Source organism: Opisthocomus hoazin, chromosome 2 (assembly GCF_030867145.1).
Source record: "Opisthocomus hoazin isolate bOpiHoa1 chromosome 2, bOpiHoa1.hap1, whole genome shotgun sequence".
Lineage (NCBI taxonomy): Eukaryota > Metazoa > Chordata > Aves > Opisthocomiformes > Opisthocomidae > Opisthocomus > Opisthocomus hoazin.
Window position 1 is genome coordinate 40244613 of NC_134415.1, and position 13681 is coordinate 40258293.

At 42.8% G+C, this 13681-nt stretch overlaps 1 protein-coding gene across 1 annotated transcript in view; it reads right to left on the bottom strand.

Moving 5' to 3' along the window:
• MEIS1 (Meis homeobox 1) overlaps nucleotides 1-11379 on the bottom strand; it is a 213228-nt gene extending 201849 nt beyond the window's left edge. The window contains exon 1 of the mRNA XM_075413310.1: nucleotides 11311-11379. The gene's annotated coding sequence lies outside the window, so the exon portion shown is untranslated. The remainder of the gene's footprint in view (nucleotides 1-11310) is intronic.
• Nucleotides 11380-13681: the final 2302 nt, after the last annotated feature.

Sequence of the window (13681 nt, forward strand, 5' to 3'; positions counted from 1 at the left end):
GATTATTGTTGGATTATTATAATGGCACATTGGCACAGTTATAGTTAAAGTTTTGGCAGAGTTTGTCTCATAAACTGCTATTTTACAACTCGGCTGTAAAAGTTTACTTCGGTCTGAAACTTGAGATACAAGATCTCAGTCCAGGAGGAGTCTTTTTTACTTTTTTAAGCTAAATTAAAAGGAAAAAAAGCTTAAAAATTCTTCTCGCTAATGTTTAAGTTATGCAAGTATTAAATACAAATTGAAATCTACTGGCTGAAGACACTTGATGGCATTTACTTGCTCCTGAATGCCTCCGAGTTAAAAATATTTTCAGGCCCTTTTATATAGAAACATGGCTTTCCCACTTTCAGTATTTTCAAGAAAAATGTGGAACAGTAAAACAGCTGCGGTATTAAACAAAAAAATTAAGAGCGAGTGTGCCACAAGCGCTTTCTTCAATAGGATTACTAGCCTGTATTTGTTCTTATGAATACAATTGATTTTTTAATTTTGCATATGTAAATACACAATCATTTGTTTCAAATCAATGTTTGCAAAGTTTTTTTGCCATGTACTAGTATACTGAGGAAAAATTCATCTTGCTTTAAACGCCCCTCTGGCTATTGTAGAGTAAGACTATAGCATGAACGAAGTCCAACACTATGATCTGTACAAAGCCACTGAGTTTTCTCCAAATGTCTTTATTCTTAAAGGCACAGTAGCCAAGTGACCACATCAGTTCTCATTTCTGCTTCCCCAAAGAACTCTAAAGGAACTCAAATACCAGACTATGAAAATACCACTTACCAGTACTGTAACTCTACCATTCATATTCCACCTGGTACCAAAGACATTGCAGATGGCAACTATACTATCAATTCTAGAAGCAAGGCTCATGGGAAATGCAGAGCATTAAGTAGTTTCTGGACCAAAGCTGTCAAAACTACAACAAAGAATAGAATTATTCAAGATAAGGCTAAACATGACAAGCTTAGGAAAACACTGACTTTCGTAAATGAGTATCGTGCCTTGCAAATCTGTTAGAGAGCTCTGAAGGAGTCAGTCAGTGCGGAGAAAAGTGATATAGGCAATATAGTGTAACTTGGATCTTCCAGAAGCTCTCAGCAAAGTCCCTCAACAAAAGCTTTTACAGAAGCTAGACAGTTGTGCAACAAGAAATTAAATAATTGCATAAAAGACTAGAAACCAAACAGTAATAAATGGTCATTTCTCACAGTGGAAGGAATATTTCAAAGAAATCTCCAATAATTATTGCTGTTTAATACATTTATTAATGGTCTGGGAAAGGTTTCACTACTTCAATAATTTTATATCAGCAGCCAAAGTAAAGGTAACCATGAAAATCTGCAAAAGGACTCCATGCGCTCAGTGATAAAATGACAAATGAAATTCTGTGTCAATAAACACAAAGTAACGCGCTTGGGAAAAATAACAGGAGTCATAAATACACAATGATAGGCTTTAAGTTAGCTATAACTATGCAGGAAAGAGGTCTGGGGGTCTAAGTAGGCAGTTCATAGAAATGAGAGCTCAGAGGAAGTTAAAAGGAAAAACAAAGATTAGGCGTTTTGAGGAAAGGAATAGGGACCAAAAGGAAAACCTGATCATTACTTAAATCTGCAGCCTGCCTTTTAAGTAGGCTATAGTTCTAGTCAGTCCATCTCAAAAAAGTATCTACAAGAACACAAAGACATCTAGGGAGGGCCAACGAGGACCTGTGGAAAGGCTTTCAAGATGAGCTTATATAGGTAAGGATCCTTCACCTTTGGGTAGAGATAATTGAGGGGACAATCGGTAGAGGTCTGCAAAACCATAAACAGCATAGAGAAAGGATGTAAAGAAAAATGATTCATCATTGGTTACTGCATAAGAGTTAGGGGATATTCACAGAATCAAGGAATAGTTTGGGTTGGAAGAAACCTTATAGATCATCTGGTTCTACCCCCCCTGCCATGGGCAGGTACACCTTCCACTAGACCAGGTTGTTCAAAGCCCCATCCAGCCTGGCCTTGAACACTTCCAGGGAGGGGGCAGCCACAGCTTCTCTGGGCAACCTGTTCCAGTGCCTTGCCACCCTCACGGTGCAGAATTTCTTCCTAATATCTAGTCTAAATCCACCCTCTTTCAGCTTGAAGCCATTATCCCTTATCCTATCACTACAGGCCCTTATAAAAACTCCCTGTCCAGCTTTCTTGTAGGCCCCCGTCAGGTACTGGAAGGCTGCTGTAAGGTCTGCCCACAGCTTTCTCTTCTCCAGGCTGAACAGCCCCAGCTCTCTCAGCCATTAAAAACAAGGAGGAAGCCTCTGTGCCATCATTCGTAATTAAGCAGCAGAGCACAGCACCCCAGGAGCCAAAAGCACAAATGGTTTCTAAAAGGAATTAGGAAATTCACAGAGAAAAGGTTACATGGAGGACATGTCTTCTCCTGTTTCACCTCTGCCTCCCAATAATGCCAAAGGGTGTCTGGCTAATCCACTCCCTCCCTCTTTCTATCCACCACTTTCTCCCTGCCTCGCTTTCTTACCAAGAGCAGATACAACCCTGCCTTCTTTCAGGTATCCTTGCCTGCATCCCTTCTCCTGCCAGCACCCTTTACTCGCCAGCTCATCCAACTCTCTTTGGAGAAGTACCCATTCTGAAGATTATTTACTAAAATATTTTCCTAGAACATCCCAGGGATTTGGGGGATGCAAACAAGGACCAAAGAGACCTCCGACACAAGCCCTGGCCAGTTTCAGGTGCCTTTAACCTGCAAACTCACAGCCCGAAGCAACACCACGGGAAAACATTACTGTTCTGGCATGAATACAAGTTTCTAAACTCATAGTACGTAAGCTTTCTCTGCCCATTATTTTGAGGTTAACCTCCCAGTTTTCTTTGAAGCCACTCTTTCAATATTGACACATTCACATGGCAGGGGGTTGATGCAGACAGCTCTGGCTCAGGACAACCAAAATCAGGAAACTTTGGGAACCTTTGGGGAGCTGTGGGATTATTTTTATTGTATGGTGGGTCTTGGAAAATGCTGGCTGCTCACTCGTGAAAACTTATCCATCCAGGTTTATGGATGGCAGACAAAATGGTTTCCCAAAAAAAATTCTCTGCAAAGAAGTTTTAGCGTCTGATCCCTGTGGTTTGCACTCTTACTGCACAGAAGAGTACTTGAAGTTCTCTTTGTCCTACTTAATCCCCCTCTATCCTGTGCTACACTTTACAAATGCATGCATAAGAGAAGTGGCAAATGGCAGCAGACTGTTGTGCCGTTTCCAACATGCCTACCGGGGCATCCCACGTCCTCCGCAAAGTGATGGCCAACCTTCATGCTGGCCCAGCCTGTTGGAATGTGGCCCCTCTACACACACGTATGCTGGGACTAGTTTGAGAGTACTGAAGGTCAGGCTAAACACAAAATTCAAGCTAATCTGCTATCTGCTTAATGACAGTTAACATTTTTCACGAGGTAAAAAGCATTAAAGGTAGCCTATAGCTTTTAATATTGAGTTAGATTAACTTTTTATCTTTGAATCTCGCTTGTCACACAGTTTCTAACATTCCAAGTCATATTTATCTTTTGTGTATTAAAATATGATGCCATTCTATAAATAACTACAGGTTTCTTGGCAATGTTGGTGTGACAGTGGATTAATTAAACTGGAAAGCAGAGAGTGTGGGGACTAGATTTATATAATGAAAACAATAAATCTGCTAACACCGGAGAAGTGCTGACACCATAATAATACTGATATTAACATTTGGTACAGAACATCTTAGAGCGCATTAGTAAGATGGTTAAATCTGGTGGGCTGAGAAACAATCAGAACACAGAAATTACCAGAAGAAAAAGAAAACTGTTACTTTACTATTAACACTGAGTCTCACTCCCGTTCAGAAAGATTCACTAGTATCTCATATTTTAACACTCCGTACCCGCAAAGAGCAATCCACTGATTTCCCACGCGACCTCCACAGCAGTCGTGAGAATATTTAGACGTTTGCTGGATTGTGTCCCTAGACAACATCAGACGAGTCTGGAGTCAAATGTAGACTAGAGAAATCAATGAGAAAAAAACATATAACAAATTGGCTGTATTAACTAGCTGGTATTCTGAAAGAGGGGATAAATTTTAAATTATTTTTTTTCTTATGTTATCGTAGCCCTGTTGACTTCAAAACCAACTCTGTTACTGCGTGGAGAATGAACATCCAAGCACCCCAATGAAGCAACCAGTTTGACCTTACGAACGTTTTCCAGGATTTCATAGAAAGTCTCTGGTGGAAAGCTACCTTGAAAGTTTATACAACACAAAAAAAGAGGAAAAGGCAGAAAATACACAAAGAAGCTAATGAAAAAAAAATTCCCCCATAAATACAAGATGTCCGAGGGCATTTAAATATTCAAGAATGTTAGAACTCATTCAAACTTTACTTCACTGGACTCAGAAAATGAAAGGCACCTACTAATTTCCACTTGATACCTTCTGCATTCCAACTCCCACCTCATCCCAGGGCATCCCGCATGAAGGAAACGGAGAGTAAAACTACATTATTTATTAAAACTATAGAATAAAGAATCAAAGCAAAGATATATACGCATGTCGGTGATCCAGATAAATTAGGGTCATTTTCATCAGTAGATGATGACAGTTTTTACATTTATTATAATGTTTTCCTCATAACTATTCTGTCCGGTGACATTTTTGCACATATATTAAATATATGCGACAGTATGTAATATATAGCTAGATATTTGACCATTGCTAAATGCTGCAATAATTTAAATACATTTACAGACTGTCAAATATTTTAGACTTTCAAGTGATGCATTTTAAAACACAGAAAAATGAATATAATTTACAGAGGAAGAGAAAGATTCTGCTCTTGGCTACTAATAAGTAACCTCAGCCTCCTGACAGGTCTGAGAGTACCAGACAACATCTTTATTACCTTTAAAGACATAAGCCATGTTAGGAAATAACAGAGGTGGGAAGATGCTTATAGGACCAGGCTATCTGTATAAATCAGTACAGAGCAATTAACAAAGTTATACCAATTCTCACTAGCTGAGAGCCTGGCCAAATATCTTAAATCCCAGTTCCTGTACACTATGTGCTGACAGGGGAAGAGGGACATGATCAAAGGCAGTGATGTTTGAATTTTTAGGGCAACCTTCATTCTGGCACTTGGCATTTTTATTTAACTGAACACATTTAAACTGGAATTAGCACCGATAAACTTTATAGCGAGAGAATAATAGAAGGTAGACCCTGTCCAGCTTCACCTACTTCAGCCCAACTCTTATCTCTATTCTCCTTCCCAGCTAGCCCTCACCCCTTCAAACCTGTGTCCCTTAATTCACAACCTTGCCCCTCCGGGCTCCAGCCTTGTCTCTTGACCTCATTCCCTTATTCCCCACCTTTCTGCCCAGAGTCCAATGCCCTGGTACCTTGGATAGACCTCCCCAGGGCTCATCATCTCTCTGCTCCTCTCCCACCTTCCTGGTCCTTAGCCTTTCCAAGCAAACCCCAGCCTTCTGGTCTCACATTGCCTGCCTTGCCATTCTTCTCATTTACATCCAGATTGGATAGCCCTCAAGACTGTTTGGGAAAAAATAAACTAACACGGAGGTGTAGGCTTCCTAGCACAAGTGTTTGCCATCCTCTAAAAGCCCTGAAGAAATGGGCAGAGCATGGAAAGCACATCTTCATCCTCCACCCCGCGATGCTCCTGCCCTGGGGCCAAGGCAGATTCAGAGAGGCTCTGAGGTTCTTTGGGCAGAGGGTCTTAGGCGCCGCTAAAATCCAACTCCTTGCTGCTGAATATGCATGAACCGAGTTTCTTAAAAGCCTGACAGCTTTGCCAAATTTGGGTGGATTTTGGCAGAAACTGCAAAAGGCATATCCTTGAAACAAAAGCCAGTTCATTGCCAGCTTTCATGCCTCTGCTCCAAAGCATGGGCGTGTCATGCAGTTTTAAAGAAAAGTTCACCAGAATTGTTTTTTTGCCTTTATTATTTTTCTTTCTACTATTGCAAAACACTGTTGTTCCAGCCTCCCCCCTGCCCTGCTCCACCCCCAGCCCTATTTTTGGGGATCGCTTCTGCTAAAATCTTGCAGTCTGGAGTAGATACCTGGAGTGGAAAGCATCTCACCAAAATGATTAAGCTTGGCAAACATACGTGTACCTGAAAAGAGGATCTCCTAAAAGTTCCTTGATTGTGAAGTTCTCTTCCAGTCCTAGTTTCTCAAAGCTTAGACTGTGCAGCAAATTCCATCCTTTCTCACAGCTAGGTCCACACACCACTGCAGGGCCACTTCCAGCAGCCTTGGGATGGAGCACTTTCGGGGAGGTGCAGGTTCCTGCTGGTGTGGCAAGGTGCTTGGCTTTTTGTGGGGAAAAAGGCTTTTAATTAAAAATCAGTTCCAGGAAAAGGGATGAACTGAAACATGAAACCTGTGCATCTAGTATTTGTTAATGGCTTGTTTTAAAAATTTGTGAGGTGCTTTAAGTCCAGGATAAGTTCCAGACACACCGAATAAATATAAATAAATACAGTATTCCTCCCCTGCCCTGAATGGGATATAAGCAACGACTGACAAGCTGCCTACAGAGCCTAACGAAACAGATGTAGACACTTTTATAGGCAATTCCTTAGATTCACTAGGAACACTGGTTAAGCATTAAAAGTGAAAGAGACAAACACAAACAGTCATTTATATGTGTCTAAAACTTCTGTTTTGAGCCAAGAGCCAAGCCAACCTCCAAGGTACTAGAGATATCATCCTGGTCCTCACCTTCTCCAGGGGAACCCTGGCCAGGCAGCACCTGTCTGAGGGCTGTGCTACATCCCAAAAGGCAGTGCAGAACGCCAGAGTCCATGCTTCTCATCTATTTATTATAAGTGCTGGAAACTCCAGCTTCTGTCAGTTGTAGCCACTAGTGGATCTGACAAAACTTTGCGCTTCTGCTTCTTGCAGCCCACCGGGAAGCCAGGAGCTGCTGAGCCACAGCCACCCTTTCCTTTCCCCTTCCTCCGTGCATTGCAAGGCACAGCATGCCGTAGACAATCATTAAAATCCAACTGGCTCTCATTCGTGCTGCTAAACCTACCCAGAGGGGATCTAAGAAAACCCCCAGTTTGGCTTTGTACTCTTGAACTGAGACTTCAAACTACTCCAGGTGGTCAATACTTCTTCTCAGCCAATGCCATGATGCGGTGAAGAGAGAAATTCAGTTCAGATGATGGAAAACTATGCAAACGGATCCCTTCAGAGTATGTTGCAGAAAGCTCTGCATACAGATATTGTATATGGCCAGGCTGAAAGCTTTATGGCCATTAATGACTAACTGGAGGACAACACACACAAGAGACATGGAGTTCACCAAAACAGTCAGCTCCAGTTTTGGAGGTTGTGGGCTTTACTACAAATTCCCCAGTAAGTGCCTACCCTCGCTGATCTGAAACAAAACACTTATGTTCCTAAAAATCCCAAGGAACACTCCAGTCCCCAGCCTCTGTACCGAGACGTGTCTCTGTACCATGTGCCACAAGATGAACCGGCAGAGAAGACAACTGGCCTCGCTGAACAGGGAGCTCTTGCTGGGACTCAGGAGAAAAAGGATGGTCTACCACTTATGGAAGCAAGGGAAGGCAACTCAAGAGGAGTACAGGGGTCTCGTTAGGTCATGCAGAGAGGAAATTAGAAAGGCAAAAGCCCAGCTAGAACTCAGGCTGGCCACTATTGTAAGGAACAATGAAAAATGTTTTTACAAATACATTAAAAACAAAAAGAGGGCCAAGAAGAATCTCTATCCCTTATTGGATGCAGGCAGGAATACCGCCACCAAGGATGAGGAAAAGGCTGAGGTACTTAATGCCTTCTTTGCCTCAGTCTTTAATAGCCAGACTGGTTATTTCCAGGGTACTCAGCCCCCAGTGCAGGAAGATAGGGAAGGCGAGCAGAATAAACCTCCCATAATCCAGGAGGAAGCAGTTAATGACCTGCTATGCCACCTGGATACTTATAAGTCTATGGGGCCAGATGGGATCCACCCAAGAGTGCTGAGGGAACTGGTGGGGGAGGTGGCCAAGTCCATCTCTATCAGCAGTCCTGGCTAACAGGAGAGGTCCCAGATGAGGGGATCGCCAATGTAACGCCCACCTACAAGAAGGGCCTGAAGGATGATCTGGGGAACTACAGGGCCTGTCAGCCTGACCTTGGTGCCAGGGAAGATTATGGAGCGGTTTATCCTGAGTGCGCTCACCGGGCATGTGAAGGACAGCCAGGGGATAAGGCCCAGCCAGCATGGGTTCATGAAAGGCAGGTCCTGCTTGACCAGCCTGATCTCCTTCTATGACCAGGTGACCCGCCTAGTGGATGAGGGAAAGGCTGTGGATGTTATCTACCTGGGCTTTAGTAAGGCCATTGACACTGTTCCCCACAGCATCCTCCTGGAGAAACTAGCTGCCCATGGTTTGGATGGGTGTACGCTTCGCTGGATAAAGAACTGGCTGAATGGCCAAGTGCAGAGAGTGGTGGTGAATGGAGTTAAATCCAGCTGGTGGCCGGTCACGAGTGGTGTCCCCCAGGGCTCATTTTTGGGTCTGGTCTTGTTTAACATCTTTATCAATCATCTAGATGAGGGGACTGAGTGCTCCCTCAGTAAGTTTGCAGATGACACGAAGCTGGGCGGGAGTGTCGATCTGCTGCAAGGTAGGAAGGCTCTGCAGAGCGATCTGGACAGGCTGGATCCATGGGCTGAGGCCAACTGTATGAGTTTCAACAAGGCCAAATGCCGGGTCCTGCACTTGGGTCACAACAACCCCATGCAACACTACAGGCTTGGGGAAGAGTGGCTGGAAAGCTGCCTGGCGGAAAAGGACCTGGGGGTGTTGGTCGACATCCAGCTGAACACAAGCCAGCAGTGTGCCCAGGTGGCCAACAAGGCCAGCGGCATCCTGGCTTGTGTCAGGAATAGTGTGGCCAGCAGGAGAAGGGAGGCGATCGTGCCCCGGTACTTGGCACTGCTGAGGCCGCACCTCCAGTACTGTGTCCAGTTTTGGGCCCCTCACTACAAGAATGACACTGAGGTGCTGGAGCGTGTCCAGGGAAGGGCAATGAGGCTGGTGAGGGGTCTGGAGAACAAGTCTTATGAGGAGCGGCTGAGGAAACTGGGGCTGTTTAGTCTGGAGAAGAGGAGGCTGAGGGGGGACCTTACTGCTCTCTACAGCTACCTGAAAGGAGGTTGCAGTGAGGCAGGTGTTGGTCTCTTCTCCCAGGTAACTAGCGATAGGACGAGAGGCAATGGCCTCAAGTTGCATCAGGGGAGGTTTAGATTGGATATTAGGAAAAATTTCTTTACTGAAAGAGTGGTCAGGCATTGGAACAGGCTGCCCAGGGACGTGGCTGAGTCACTATCCCTGGAGGTGTTTAAAAAACATGTAGATGTGGCACTTTAGGATATGGTTTAGTAAGCATGGTGGTGTTGGGGGGACAGTTAGAGTTACTGATCTCAGAGGTCTTTTCCAACCTATGATTCTATGACAGGGGTCAGTTTAGATGAGACTCAGGGGGCTGCGGAAGTGGGATGCACACCTGTTAGAGCATCCCACCAAAATCCTTCCCCAGAGAGTTCACGAAGTCTCAGGTCAGGTACTTACTCTGCCATGAGAGCTTCCCTGCCACTTCTTTTCCTCTGTCAAAACCCTTGCAGGGCACACACGTTAACTAAATTCCTTCTTTTAGGGAATAGTTTAAGCAAGGACACCCAGAATCAAGGCTTTTACTACAGGCTGAACCCTGCCAGATGCTAAACGCCTCTTCCTTGCTTGATGAACACTGCCAACCGATAGCCCTGAAAGCCCAAATCCCGTTGCTACCCTTCAGCAAGACAAAAATTCACAGGAAGCCCAGACTCACCAGCCCTATTTCATATACAAACCCTTACTGGTCAGTCTAGTTTCACCTGCAGGAAAACTGTATCAAAGCAGTGTTTGCCATCAATAGGACACAACCCTGTTATTCAAGAATCAATAGATCAGCGCCCCCTTCTTTCTATGATACTGACTCGGTGTTACTGAATGAAAGGCTTCCTTTAAACTTGTCGACTTGAATTCCTCTGCAGACAAACATATGCACACACCTCCCCCATACTAGTAAGAGGAACGGTAATTATTTCCCCAGAGAACAATAATTTTGCAACAAATTTCAGAAGCAGCATGATTTAACAAATTAAGCTGAGAGCCAAGGATACTAAATGCAGTTAACTTCTTTGAAGCTAGTGCTATAAAAAATTATTTCCAATATCCCTTTAAACGCTTTCACTTTGAAAAGATGAACACAGAGTTCTTGACAAAACTCCCGGCTCGAGTTTTGAAAGGAGCAAGAATCTAAAACCGGCTCTAGAGAAACATCTTTCCAACTGGTAAATCACATTTCTCTTCCTGGCACTTTTTAGAATTTCCTACAGTTAATTAATTGATAAGCCTATAATAGAAACAATATTAATAGCAGTATCCCATTCAAAGTGGCAGCATTTTTACTTTCATTATTCAGACTTTGTATTTTCCACGTATTAAGTGACATTTTTTACATCTTCCTATTACTTAGTACTGTGGGGTTCTTGCTATTTTATAATTACCTTATGAAAGACACCAAACTGCTAAAAATATGGCTACAAGTACAGTTTGCCTTAAAAAACCAGCAGCAGCATCCTGTCAACATACAGACTGTCAGGATGTTGCTACTGTTAAAGGATATCTGTGTAGCTGGGGGTTTCTGCTCAAATGTTTTTTTTTTTTTTTTTTTAAATACGACACAGGGAGGAACATGTTAAACTCCAAAATAGACTCTTCCCTCTGCAAATTGTTCCTTCTCCCTTTGCTATGATAAATACCATCTCAGAGACGGTGATACACATAAACTTTGAGGATTTATAGTACATTTCCAACACTAATATTAAACATATCCTTTAAACTTTTTTTGAAAGCTTTTGATTTTTTCCCCCCCTTCAGAATCATTTAATAGCTGTTAAGTCACCTTCAAAGAATTTGCAAATCCTTTGAAGTACAGAACAAAAAATAGACTTCAACATCTTCCCAACAGTTGCAGGTAATGCGTTACAATTTTTGAAAGCGCACAGAGAAATAGCTGTCTAATGCCAAGTTAGCACCTCCTACCCTGAAAATGTACTCTTGCCGAAGTCAGTTCTACAGATCTGCTTTTGTTAAGCTCCCTTACGCTACAGTGGCATTGGGTATGAATGACAAGGATTCCGCCCCCCCCCCCTTTTTTTTTTTATAACTTACATATGTTTCACTTCCAGAGAGGAGATTCTTCTACAATTGGACGATCCCTCTGCAGCAGGGCTTTGGGTTGCAACATCTTGCTTTCCCTCCGCGAAGACAACAGCTAACTTCACTGCCTAATTTCTTACTTACAGATCTGATTTGGTGGAGCTGTTGAACAGGAAGATTTCTGCTTACTTGTCACAGATTTTTCTGTTTTGTGGCAATGTGGCCACGGATTGTCAACAATAAGCCTTTAGGAACAAAACACTCCTAGAGCAGAGTATATCACTCCCTTTTAGTCAATTATTAAAAATCTTTTAAAAAGTCTCTTAAAAGACTTCAAATTTTAACTCGCTCCAAGCTCCCTTAATATGCACGTGGCAGAGTGATACTATAGCCCAACCACCTGAAAACAAAGATTTCTAGCATATGAAAAATATAATTATCTGTCCGCTAAAAGTTCAGAGTGCAGAAGTTTTGCACAATTAAAACACTTTCTGAATCTTGCTAGTGGCCCAAAGGTTAAATACTTTCCTTTGCTGGTATAGACCACATAATTGAGAGGAAGCAAGTGAGTTTATTCTTTGAAAGGCCATGAAAAAAACCCAGAAGTTTATTTGTGCCTGCAAATCCTTTCAGGTCTAAAGAACCAGCAAGATAATAAATTGTTTTTGCTGAAAACAGGAAGTTTGGCAGAGATGCAAAAGGACAGCTGAACTTTGGCTAGACAACCCAAAACACTGTGTTCTACTTTGAAAGTATTTCCAACAACAAAAATAAAACAAAAAAAGAAAAAAAAAAAAAAGTGGAGTGCCTTGAATCCATAGAAAGCTAAACGAACAGCAAAGGCATCTGGCAGCAGTAATTTGTTGCCAAACTCGTGGTTGCTGGTTTACGGGCTGGTTTGCCAGTTCACAGTAACTTGCATCAGGCGCAGCCGAAACCCACATTTATAAAGCTTCAAATGGTGTCAAAGATAGAAAAGTCTCAAGGAATCTTTTCTTTCTTCTTTTCATCTGACCAAGACCAAAGGAATAAATAAATAAGCATCATTCATAACGTTCTGGTGTATAAAGGGAGACAACAAAATTTTGAGTCTCAAGTCTAAATCCCTACCATGTTTGACAGAGTATCCGATGGGGCAATGCAACACCCCTGGCTCGTGCCATCTCCTTGCCACTGCTACCCCATCATCAGGCCACCAGCGGGGCCTTCTGACAGAGGACATCATTCAGCATGCAATGCAATTTGAACGCAAGAGCTTATAGTACATCCGTGTGAAATCATGTTTCTTTAAAAAGAAATGTACGCTCACAATACATCCATCCCGGACACCACTGGAAACTCAGACACACTCCAGCCTTTCAGAGGGATTTCAAATGGGTTACAGGACGTGACCACCTGCTACAGCCTGGGAGTGAAGCCAGTGATTAGGCTTAGGGTAGGCTCCAGCACTGTTCCCTTTCTGTTGATAGAGTGGCACTTTCTGGCACAGCTCTGGCCTGGGTGAATTAGTTCCCTCCTTACCAATGGCCAAGCAGGGTTCAAGGGTTGCCACAGGCCAGGGATTGCTCCTAGGAAGCTCTTCAAGCATTGATGACTTCTTTTAGGAATGAAAGATTTCAGACAACAGGGATACAAGCTGTACCATGACATTTGCCCAAAGGAACGGAAAACAAATCCCTAACCACTCCACCAACACAAATCTAGCAAGTGACACAAAGGCTCCCTTCCTATACTATACTCGTATGAATGCAGTTTTTAAGTAAGAAAACTTTAAATACATAAACGTTGTTTCTGGGGATAGAACTAGCTATGATTAGTCCCAGAGTCCCCCCTCCCAAAATGTTACCTTGGGTTGGGTTCCCCCCCTCTTTTTTTTCCCCCCCTTCTTCCTCTCTTCTCACTCATATTTATTACAAAAATACAGATATTTGAAACATTTATCACAAAGAAACACTGGATCTTCTGAAACATGCAACTCTGAAATACAATGATCACAAGGTGATCTTTTTTATAAGATCCATTACTATTCTTATGCAGAGTCTTAACACCCAACTTTACCAACAGAGATGACTTTGACCGTATCCGTTTCTTTTAATCCTGAAACCAGGCCTCATCACAAAGTCCTAAAACAGGGTGTATGAGAAAGGGAGCTCAAAATCTATTTCTCATTTCCCTTCCTCACTACAATTACTTGCTGAATTTAACTACAGGACCACTCATTTACACCTGGAGGAGCACAGGCAAGACAAAGGAAACACACTGATACACCACAAAGACATAATACGCAGAAAGCTGGAATACAAAGGTCCTGAGAAGTTTTAATGATTAGAAAGGATACCAAAAAAAGAGAGAAAAAAAAAACAAACACCAAACTATCTTTATT